Here is a 9,907-nt window from a genome sequence, read left to right on the forward strand (position 1 = left end):
ATACTTTTGTCTCTGTGATGCTATCAAAAGGCCTGAAGAGTACTTTTCCATTTAGAATTTCTGGACTTAACAAGATCCAGTTCAAGCTATTTATAACCCACTAAGCATTTACAATGATAATTTTGGCATTATAGATGGAGTACTTTCTTATTCTCTACACACATAAGGTAATATCTTCATAAGTTTGGAGAGTCCACTGTAGAGAAATGTCTTTCCTTCCTTTTTACAGAGACTGGAACCTCTCGGCTCTCACTTATTAGAGCTGTTTATCACCACAGTCATGTTTCATTTATCATCAGAGAGGCAGCTAGGTGATACAATGGATAGAATGGCAGGCTTGGAGTCAGGAATACTCATCTTCCTGAGTTCAAATCCAGCCTCACTACTAGTTTTGAGATCTTGGGCAAGTCATTAACCCTGTTTGCTTCAGTTTCCCCATATGTAAAATCAAGTGGAAAAGGAAATGGCAAAACAAAATGGTATCTTTGGCAAGAAAAAACCAAATAGGGTCACAGAGAGTTAGACAAGACAGAAAAGACTGAAATAATTTATCAGGATAACATATGAAAGACTGAAATAACATATCTTGATAATAATTTTTAAAGTTATAAGCAACCAAAATAAATGTCCCAAAGTCCATGCCCTAAAGCTTATGCACATCATCCCTTGGTTCTCCCTTAAGCATATTTATATACATTCCAAAGTAATTGGGTTGTTGGTGGTTTTAGGATGTTTTTGTTTTTTTGCCATGTCAGACTAGAAGCAGAAAATAGAAAATAAAAAGGAAGCAAGAAGTAGATTTTCTGATACTAATAAGTAAAACAGACAATAGGTGAGGAGGCAGAAAATGATAATGTATATCCAATAATTACAGGCTATCAGAGATGAAAAATATCTAAGAAACTAACCTTTATCTGAATATGAATATCTGTTGTAAATTCAATAAGGGATCATCTGGCCTTCAGTGAGACATAACCTCCTTAGGCAATCCATTCCACTTTTTGAAGAGCTAAGAACAGTGACCAAACAGTCCTAGACATCACTGTATTATAGGTATGATTATTATACTGACTTATAATTTTAATGGGAAAGATTATAATCCTAAATAGTGCAAAAAGAAAGTTTAGTCACTTTAAAGGTAAAAGTAATTTCCACCATGAATTTTTAAATCAGCTGTGGATTTTGTTATACTTTACTGATTCTTTTATTTGATATAAGCTTCATAGAATGTAGATCTGAAAAGGACTTTAGAGATTATCTAGTATGGCCCTCTCATCTGGCAGAGGAGAAAACTGAAGCCTAGGACTATTAATACAGGCATCTAGCTAACACAAGTGGGAAAGCTATGGTCCTGGAATCTGAATTCAAATTTAGCTTCAAACACTTACTTGTTGTGTGACCTAAAATTAGTCACTTAACCATTTTCTTCCTCAGTTTTCTTAACTGTAAGAAGAGGATGATAATAGGACCTACCTTCCAAGATCATTCTAAGGATAAAATGAGATAATATTTGTAAAGTACTTAGCATAGCACCTGGCTCATTAATAAACACTATATAAATTCCAGCTAATTATAATTATAATAAACTTGCCTGAGATAATGAGTAACAATTTTTAACTCAATTCTACTGTTTTTAGGTACAAGACATTTTTCACTATACTATATAGTCTCTTAATTACCTGGATAGATAATCATGTCTTCTAATGACCTGAGAAAAAAAGGATGATCACTATATTATGAGATAACTGTGTTTTAGGGAACTTAGATGCCCTAAATTCTTATCTTGACTCATAGATAGTTAGACCAATAGAGGATGAAGAAAAATACTATCCAATATTATTTTTGCTTTGTTACCATGGAGGCAAATTTTATTCTTGCTGTTTCTTCTTTTTATTTTTAATATTTTAATTTGTTATGTATTTTGAATATTCTTTTCTTCTTCAATTTTGATTTGCAAATTCTCTCCTTCCTTCCAGACTTTCCCAGAGTCACTGAGGAGACAAACAAAATTATATCAATTATATATATGATATCATATAATACATATTTCCATTTTAGGCATATTTCAAAAAATCAAGAAAAATAAAGGAAGTAAGAAAATATACCTCAATTTGAACTCAGAGTTCATCAGTTATCTCTTAGTAGAGGAGGCAGGGGAGCATAATAGAATTTTTTTATCATGAGTCTTTTGAAAATGTTTTAGATTGGGCAGCTAGGTGGCACACTGGATAGAGCATCAATCCTAAAGTCAGGAGGACCTGAGTTCAAATATGATCTCAGACACTTAACACTATCTGGCTGTGTAACCCTGAGCAAGTCACTTAACCCCAATTGCCTCAGAAAAAAAACAGTCTTAGATTATCGTATTTATCAGAGTAGTCAAGTCTTTCACAACTGATCATCATTATGCCCCTGTTATATTGTAAACAATGATATCCTGGTTCTCAGTTCACTTGTATCAGTTCATATAGTTCTAATCATATTTTTTTTCTGAAACCACCTCCCTCATCATTTTTTATGGCACAATGAGTACTTCATCACAATCACATGTCATAATTTATTCAGCCATTCCCCAATTGATAAGTATTCTCTCAATTTCTAATTCTTTGCCAGCATAAAAAAGAGCTGCTATAAATATTTTTATGTAAGTCCTTTTCCATTATTTTATGATCTCTTTGGCATACAAACATAGCAAGAGTATTGTTGGCTCAAGAGGTATGCACAGCTTCATTGCCTTTGGTCAGAATTTAACATTGTCTTCCACAGTGATTGAACCAGTTATACTGAACCTATTTTTCCAACAGTTCTTAAGTATACCTATTTTTCCCTTCTCCCCTTCAAGGATTTGCCATTTCTGATAGACATGAAATGATATCTCAGAATTATTTTAATATTCATTTCTCTAATCAGCAGTAATTTAATACATTTTCTCATATAGATAACTTTGATTTCTTCTTCTGGAAACTGCCAGTTCATATTCCTTGATCATCTATCAATTGGAAAATGGTTCTTATTTTTAAAAATTTGAACAGTTCTATATTGAGTATATATTTAATAAATGAGACTTTTATGAGATAAATTCATTGTAAAATTTTTGGATGTTGCTTCATTATCGATGGCACCCTTTTAGCATTTTTCAATCTCTTTTAATTTGTCCTCTTCTTGCTTTGGCTTTGTCTGAGATCATGATTGCTACATTACCTTTTTTACTTCACTTGAAGCTGTCAGAGTCTGCTCAGCTCTTAATTTTAACTCTGTGTGGCTCTTTCTGTTTTAGATATGTTTCTTGTAAACAGTATACTATTGGATTCTAATTTCTAATTAATTCTATCTACTTCTGCTAGTAAATTTATCCCATTCACATTCACAGTTATGATTACTGTGTATTTTTGTCCCTCCTCAAAAGTCCTTTTTACTTCTAACTATTGCCTCTCCTCTTATCTCCTTCCTTTCCTATTTCCTTATTGGGTAAGTTTACATTTTCACACACAACCGATTATGTACACACATATATATGTGTGTATTTTTTCTCTTTTCAGCCAATTCCAATAAGAGTGAGGTTCAAGCATTACCCACTAGTCCCTGTCCCCATTTTCTCTTCCATTGTAAAAACTTTTTTTGCTGAACCTCTTTTATGTAAGAAAAATTTCTCCATTTTACCTCTCTCTCCCCTTCTCCCAGTGTATCCCTCTTTCTTTCCCTTCATTTTTTAGATCATTCTAATATAATAATTCCATACACATGCCCTCAGTGTAAACTCCTTTTAACTGCCCAAATAATGATGAAGCTCCTAGCAGTTACATGTATCAAAATGATACATATAAAATGATATGTAGGAACATATAAACATGTTACATATAGGAACATAAACAATTTAATTTCATTGAATCTCTTAGGATTTCTCTTTCATGCTTACCTTATGCTTTTCTTGTGACTTCTCTTTAAATTGAAAATTTCTCTTCATTTCTGTTGCTTGAAAGTTCTCTATTTCATTTAATCTTTTTCCCCTGAAGGATTATACTTAGATTTGTTGAGTGAATTATTCTTTGCTATAATTTTAGGTTCTTTGCCTTCCAGAATATCACATCTCAACCCTTCTGCACCTTTAATGTAAAAATTGCCAAATCTTATGTTATCCTGACTGTGATGCCACAATATTTGAATTGTTTCTTCCTAGCTGCTTAAAGTATTTTCTCTTTGACTTAGGAGCTCTGGAATTTAGCCATAATATTCTTGCAAATTTTCATTTTGGGATATCTTTCAGGTATGAATTCTTTCCATTTCTATTTTACCCTCTGTAATTAATATATTAGAGCAGTTTTCCTAATACTTTCTTGAAATATTGTGTCAAGATTTTTTTCTTTGATCATGGTTTTCAGGTAATCCAATAATTCATAAATTATATCTCCTTTATTTACTTGCTAGTTTAGTTGTCTTTTCTGATTTTCAGATTTTCTTCTATTTTTAAAAAATTCTTTTGAATTTGCTTTACTATTTCTTGATGTCTCATAAATTAATTAGCTTCTACTTCTTAGTTCTAATTTTTAAGGAATTCTTTTCTTCAGTGAGCTTCCGTACCTACATAAAAAATCCAGTATAAGGTTCTTTTTTTCAATTATTTAACTATGAAATCAAGATATGCAAGGTTGTTTACAAAAATATTGTAAAAGTATTTCATTTTCACAGGTCTAGTCCCTATCCCTAACAATAGCTAACATTTATAATATGTGGTAAGGTTATAAATCATTTATATTATCTCATTTTATCCTCACAGCACCCCTCTAAATTAGTGCTTTTATTATCTTATTTTTTGAGATGAGGAAATCATATTATACAGTTTTATTGGCTTGACTCTAGAATGGGAGAACATGTATTCAAATTCCATCTCTGAACTTGCCACTTAATATGACCTTAGACTAGCCATTTAACTTCCCTGGACCCCAGTTTCTGCATCTGTAAAATCAAAGGGTTTTGGTAAATTGTCTCTTTAGAGAAAGACCTTTCTAGGTCTCTTCTAGATCTGGAACTGAGAGTGATTAAGTGTCTTGTCCAAAGTCATGTAACAGCAATAGTATTTGGCTTATATATTCCTGATACCAAATCCATCAATCTATCCATTATATTCTACACTATATTCCACTGGTCTTCTGAGAGGGAAGAGGAAGGGGAAGTTATAGGGGGTTTGAAGAGTGATGAAAAGGTTTAGAGAATGCTGCTGTGGAGAATGGGATAGTGAGTTGATTAAGTAGAAATATTAAAATTGCCTAGCAATAGTAAAGGTATAATAGTGTTGGAGTGGAAATACAGATGATAACAGATAAGATGTTGTGGAGAATAGGAAAGTTTTAGAAGGGTAAAGCTTAGGGAGAGGTGGAATGAGTAGCAGTTGTGTTCACATAGAGGAATTTTTGAGTTGTGAATGGTAGAAATAAAACAGTTGTGAGTGAAGATGAGGATGTGATCATGTGTGGTTAATGTAAAGAAAAAGTTTAGATAATGAGAACTGAGAAGATTGATTAATTGGAGTAACAGTATTGAAGTGAATAGCAACATATACATTAAAGTCTCCCAGTCTGAGGGAAGGGTTTGAGGTAGAAAGAAAGATTTTTGAATCACCATGGAGAAAGGAAGTATCAAAAAGCTACCAAGATCTAGTTGGGGACATATATCCATTTATGTGAACCTCAAAAGAAAAAAATGCTGATTGTATATATAGGTCTTCTTTCTAGATGTGTCTCTATGTATCCTTATGTATCTAATGTATATCTTATAAATAATGTATATCTTAATTTTGCGTGCATGGCTCATTCTATATATTTGTTTATCTTTGATGTTAGAGATAGGAATTCAATGAAAAAAATCATTTTTTTAATATTTCCCCTAAGAACCCCAATAAATTGTGGAGACCATGTGCACAGAAAAAAAAATGGTACAGTTCCAAAAAACAGCTATAGATAAAGGCCCATATACTAGCTGGGAACTCCTGCTCTAGTTAAAGATAGCTGTTTCAAATACTCTAAGGAAGGAGATAGGGATCTCCCATTGTTTGAAACTTCAAGAAATCTCAACTGATGTACTTCAAGGGCCCCAGAACTGTTTGCATTTTTAATTAAAGAACTCCACTAATTTCCATTTCTCTAAAGTAATCTGAAAATATCAGAACTACACTACTTCATTAAATGTTTTTAATGACCTTTTGCATCTAGTATATTGATGTTTCCTGTAGTCTTGCCAAAATTTGACTTTCTACAATTTTGAAACATACTCCAGGACAATGAATGATAAAATGTTAGTTACAGAACTTTAAATCCCTAATAAATTTCTTAGTTGTGGTTAGCACATCAGACTATTTAGACATAACCCACAAATTGTTTGGACTGTGATCAGAGTTTTGGCTTTCTTACTGCTTTAGATGGCTGAGTAATAATCTGCTGACATAAAATGGCAGTCTTTAGGAGAAGGATACTTATGGCTCTTTTCATAGAGCCTTAGGATTAAGGAATCTTAAAGGAAAGGGGACCTCAAATGTCATCTAATCCAACATGTCATTCAAATCACCCTCAAAAGTTAAAAAAAAAAAGAGAGAGAGAGAGAAAGGCATCGAACCTGTAGATATGAATACAATCAGTAACATACTGGCATAACCTTTACAATTTTTCTTTTCTTTTCTTCTTTCTTCCTTGCTTCCCGCCTTTCTCTTTCTCTCTCTTTCTTTGTCTCTGTCTCTGTCTCTGTCTCTTTCTCTCTCTCTATCATCTATCTATCTATCTATCTCTCATTGCAAAGTGATACAATTGAATTAGTTGAAATAAAGGCTATTTTTATTATGGAGATAGGAGCTCTCTTTCCCGAGTTTTTCATAATTAGAAAGAGCTACATAATCAAGATCACAGTCACTAGAGATACTTTTGGATTAGACAGAATAAATGTTCTGACATCAAGCCTGAAAGATCTCTAGAGGATAGTCATGAAGTAAATTCTGAACTTAAGCTGCTTTTTCTTTGTTAATTCCAGAAGTGGGATAGAGCCTACTTCCCCATTTCTAGGGCCAGGTAGCTTTCAGAATTCCAAATCAGTAGTGCTTTCCCTCTGGTCTACAATTGAAGTTTAAAAAAAAAGGATGAAGTATTTTAAAGATTATACATGACTTTGTGACAAAATGAGGTTTTCTAGCATGTGGGAAATATAAATAAGGTTAGAAGAGTATTGTCAAAGGAGAGACACAAACCTAGCTAAAAGACAATAGAAGTGCAGGAGATAGATAAATATACTTAAAAATGGAATAGGATAATCTCTCAGGAAAGAGATTGTTGTGATTACTGATCTGTTATGCCATGCTATGTGTCTAATCGTTAATTTAGCAGTTACAGGAGAATTGGTAGAACAGACTTGTGTTCCCTAGAAATTTTGCAAAGAGTGGATAGATATTGTGATGGGTGTCAATTAAAATCATTATTCAATTCAATGTCTTTGATTTATTTTGTTATCTTCCTTTGATTGTGTCTCCTTTGCTTTGATTATCTGTGAGTCATTCCTGTATTGTCCATATTAAGAGAAAGCAAGTCAAAGACAGTGTGGGTGCTGGATTCAAAATCAGAAAACTTGGATTTAAGTTCTAAATATATTGTATACTTAATAATTATGTGATATTAATTAAGTCTTTTGATGGGAATGCATCTTTTAATCCTCTCCCTATCTTTCCTATCTTCTTCTGCTAGTTGTTCCCAAAAATTAACATTCAATTTCCATTGTTGTAGTTTTTTTTGTATTCCCCCTTATATCCCTTTCATGATAACCACTTGTAAGAATTCCTAGTTTCCTTCCAAGTCAACTCAAGTTACTTATTATGTTAAACTTTTCTTGTCCTCACCTTCTCTCCTGACTTCACTATACCTTCCTACTCAGTTGTTAATATTCTCTTCATTCTCAAAATACTTCAGATTTATGTATGTAGCATGATTGCAGAGACAAAGCTTTCCCAGCCATACAGTTCTTCATCTGTAAAATTATAAAAACAATGTTTGTAATCTCATATACTCATAATCTTCATCTCATAAACTTCATGACGATATGAAAGGACTTTATAGATTATGTAGAAGCAAAAGAAACAAGTATGGCACTTCTAATAACTCCAAATGAAAGGGAAAAAGAAATTGAAAAAAATATATCCTGGGCTGAGTTTCCCACTTTGTACCACTGGGTGTCAATGTGAAACACAAGAGTCTATGATCTTACTTTCCTTTACCTTTAGATGGAAGTTTGTCTCCAGTAACTCTATTCTTCAGTGATACCATGCTTCAGTTGTTCATTGTTCCAAGGGAAATCCAACTGATCCCTGAGTTCAGGTTTTAGGTTTCTGCTTGGGAGAATTAAAAAATCATTCATTAACCTAACTTGTTACTTAATAGCTCCAGGCAGATACTGATCTACCACATCAGAATGTTAGGTTCTGTAATGTTCTCTGGTTCAGTTTTCTGATGATCTCTGGGAGCAGCCTTCATTTCAGTTCAGTAATCATCACAAGGACAGGCAGGTGTTAAAGTCCAAAAGTCTTTATTGTCTCCTTGCCCTGATGCTGGGCAGCTTTCTGGAAAGCCTTTCAGTTTGGCCTTGGTCTTAGTGGGGTTAGTGCAGGAGGCCAGGACAGCCACCAGGAGCCTGACTAAAGATGAAATGAATTTTGGAATTGTCTCCTTGGCTCCAAGAGCTTCTAGTGCACCTGTCCTCTGTGGTTCTCAGTCCCTGCTCATATGCTCCACACTGAGTATAAACCAATCATTATATCACTAGGAAACCATTATTTGTTATAAGAATAAATCAATCATACTGAACCATGCTATACTAGATAACCAGTCTCATCAATTCCACTTAGTACCTTGTAAGCATGCTTATTTCAAGTTCAGAGTTCTGGCCCATAATAGATTCTTAGCACATGATATAGCACGATATAGCACAAACGTGAAATACAAAATCCCTAAGGGATATCTCCAAACAGCCTTTCTTAAAAAGAATCATACATAAGAAGGAGAATGAAATAACAAAAAGAAACCTCAGGCTTAGTAGTGGAGAACACAATCAGAATATTTTGAAAAGGGAAGAAGGAAAATTCCCCTCAAACAGAATTTCATCATAGCCAACTCAAGGAAAATTTACTATAGATTATGCCCATTGCTATCTGTTTTCTATGGAAGATGACACTGGCTTTCCCAAGAGAAAATCCTACTGTTTTCTGTTCCATTAAATAAACTCTACCATATTCCACTTTCAAAGGACACAACCACAAAGATGCTTCCTGTTTCAACCTTCAACCTTCTACTCTTTCAATCCCCCAAATTCTTGCAGCTGTCAAATCTCAACCCTTCCAACAAGTCCCAGTAAATATCCCCTACCTCTTAGAAACATGTATGTGAATAAACCTGCAATTTCATGTAAAACACATTGCATAGGAAAACCTTATCATTTTTGCCTGACAGTACATGCCAATTTTTCAACTATTTTACTTCAGATATCATGTTAGTCAAGTAATTGGTGACATAGTCCTAACTCTTCATAATCTTGGTTACTGATTTGTGTCTGTACCTATTGGATAGGTACTGTCCTCTGTGGTTCTCAGTCCCTGCTCATATGCTCCACACTGAGTATAAACCAATCATTATATCACTAGGCTCTTGGCTATTGGATAGTATGGGCTCATAGCTCTCATAAGATTTATGGTTTTATCCATCTAACCCAGAATATTTAAAGTCCTAAAATGACTAACACTGCTTTATATTCTGAGAAATGTGTGCATACTCTAGAAAACTGCTTATACAAGTACTAGGAAGAAAATGTACTGTGTCTAGATTCATTCCTTTACATTGTTTCCAATAGTTGTGATGTAGTACTTGAGAGTCTTCCTTACTTGAAA

At 33.6% G+C, this 9,907-nt stretch overlaps 1 long non-coding RNA gene across 1 annotated transcript; it reads right to left on the reverse strand.

Annotated features, from left to right (window-relative positions):
* Positions 1 to 1,955: 1,955 nt before the first annotated feature.
* On the reverse strand, positions 1,956 to 7,990 carry LOC116423697. The gene is made up of 3 exons (XR_004234205.1): positions 7,871 to 7,990; positions 3,917 to 4,103; positions 1,956 to 1,991 (listed from the first exon to the last, which is right to left on the reverse strand). It is a non-coding gene; the product is annotated as an uncharacterized LOC116423697 (long non-coding RNA).
* Positions 7,991 to 9,907: the final 1,917 nt, after the last annotated feature.

This window comes from Sarcophilus harrisii, chromosome 4 (genome assembly GCF_902635505.1).
Source record: "Sarcophilus harrisii chromosome 4, mSarHar1.11, whole genome shotgun sequence".
In the NCBI taxonomy this organism is placed as follows: domain Eukaryota; kingdom Metazoa; phylum Chordata; class Mammalia; order Dasyuromorphia; family Dasyuridae; genus Sarcophilus; species Sarcophilus harrisii.